A 2,512-nucleotide genomic window follows, 5' to 3' on the forward strand; every position below is an offset into this window, starting at 1 on the left:
TTAAGTATCTTTGGGTACATGATTTAACACTGTTCTACTACCTGATATCCTGTTGTGAACACTATATTTGAACACCTCCATTTTGGGCTTTCAGTTTCCCATTTTACTCTACTTCTTGAAATGTTTCCCATAAGAGTGAATAACAGAACAAAATCTAATCTACATCTCTTTGAGGCTCCCTTTATTATTGGTATTAATATACATCTCTTTAAATTACCCTCCAGAAATCTCTTAAGACAAGTGCACAAGGAAGCCCTATTCTTCACCAAAATATGAAAAGATATTTTCTAAACCTCGTATTAATACTCCTCTCGGGCATTCCAGCGTTCCAGTATCTCTCCATCCTCGTGGTCAGAAAGTCCTGGTGGGAGACTAGTGCCTGGTTTTAGAGGAACCTGAAAACTTCCCTAAGCTGCATTTGCTGTGCTAGCCTCCTAGGATATTCAGCAGTTCATCCTGTCACCTGCCAGGTCTCCTTATACTCAGCCAATTCTGCATAATTGTAAAACAACACTGACAGCCCTGGATGGTAAAGGCCAAGGAGATTCTAACAAAGGATCCAGAAAGCAGCTATTATCTTTGCATCCATCTCGAGCCATATACCCTGACAAGAGACTTGTTTTCAACAGCCTACAACAGGGCTTGAAAATATTGCATGCTCACCTGATTTTATTCTATAGCAACTAGGAGAAGAAGAACAAAAAGAATGAGTGCTTCTCTGATAAACACTCCCCAGTGTCACTTAAACTTTAAGGATGTGGCTGTGGACTTCTCACTGGAGGAATGGGAATGTCTCGATTTTGCTCAGAGGGCATTGTACATGGATGTGATGTTGGAGAATTACAACAATCTATTGTTTGTGGAAAATCATCACATATGTCAAAAGAATTAGCAGGTCTTGGATCAAGACACACTGTACATTGTCCAGGAGCCTGTGAATATCCAAGAAAAATCTTCTAAATGCAATAAACTTAGCAATATGATTCATGAATCTACCCAAAGTACATATCATAAAACTCACAACAAAAATGCTTCTCTTCAATTCCCAAATCTAAGAAGACCTAAAACTGGGAACACTGAAGAAGTTTGTAAGTATAAAGAATGTGCAAACAGTTTAAATGTGTGTTCAGTCATTAGTCTCAATCAAGGAATCCACATAGAAAGAAAAGAACACAATAGAAATACAAAATTTCATAAGATTTTTATCTCTAAACATAAACCATTGGTGAAACAAAATAATAGTGAAGTGAATCCTTACAAATGTAGTGAACCTGACAAATGCTTTACCCAGAGAGACAATCTTCAAAGTCAGCAGAGCGTTTATTCAGGAAAGAAACCTCACAAATGTTGTGAATGTGAAAAATGTCTTACACAAAAATTCAATCTTAGCATCCATCAGAGAATTCATACAGGAGAGAAACCTTACAAATGCTTTGACTGTGACAAACGCTTTGCCACAAAAGGCCAACTTAGTATTCATCAGCGGTATCATAATGGAGAGAAACCTTATAAGTGTACTGAGTGTGAAAAATGCTTTACTGTACAAGGCATTCTGAGAATTCATCAGAGAATTCATACAGGAAAGAAACCTTACAAATCTAGTGAATGTGACAAATGCTTTACTACAAAACTACATTACTACATTTACTACATTCAGGAGAGAAACCTTGCAAATGTAGTGAATGTGACAAATGCTTTACTAAAAAAAAAAACAATCTGAGAAGGCATCAGATAATTCATTCAGGAGAGAAACCTTACAAATGTAGTGAATGTGACAAATGCTTTACTGAAAAAGACAGTCTGAGAAGGCATCAGATAATTCATTCAGGAGAGAAACCTTACAAATGTAGTGAATGTGACAAATGCTTTACCTACACAGTTAGTCTGAAAAATCATCAGAGTCTTCATTCAGGAGAGAAACCTTACAAATGTAGTGAATGTGACAAATGCTTTACTAAAAAAAACAGTCTGAGAAGGCATCAGAGAATTCATTCAGGAGAGAAACCTTACAAATGTAATGAATGTGGCAAACGCTTTGCCATATGATCTTATCTTACTATTCATCAAAGAATTCATACAGGAGAGAAACCTTACAAATGCACTCAATGTGACAAATGCTTTGCCCAACGATGGCATCTTAGTGTTCATCAGAGAATTCATACAGGAGAAAAACCTTACAAATGTAGTGATTGTGGCAAATGTTTTACTGAAAAAGACAGTCTGAGAATGCATCAGAGAATTCATTCTGGAGAGAAACTTTACAAATGTAGTGAATGTAACAAATGCTTTCCCTCACAATCTTATCTTAGTATTCATCAAAGAATTCATACAGGAGAGAAACCTTACAAATGCACTCAATGTGACAAATGCTTTGCCCGACCTTCGAATCTTAGTGTTCATCAGAGAATTCATACAGGAGAGAAACCTTACAAATGTAGTGAATGTAACAAACACTTTGCCTCACGATCTTATCTTAGTATTCATCAAAGAATTCATACAGGAGAGAAACCTT

The 2,512-nt window shown here is 36.4% G+C and overlaps 1 pseudogene; it reads left to right on the plus strand.

Moving 5' to 3' along the window:
- The first annotated feature begins 706 nt into the window (after window positions 1–706).
- LOC114636052 overlaps window positions 707–2,512 on the plus strand; it is a 2,494-nt pseudogene continuing 688 nt past the window's right edge.

This window comes from Grammomys surdaster, unplaced genomic scaffold, assembly GCF_004785775.1.
Source record: "Grammomys surdaster isolate TR1022 unplaced genomic scaffold, NIH_TR_1.0 121543, whole genome shotgun sequence".
Classification (NCBI taxonomy): Eukaryota; Metazoa; Chordata; class Mammalia; order Rodentia; family Muridae; genus Grammomys; species Grammomys surdaster.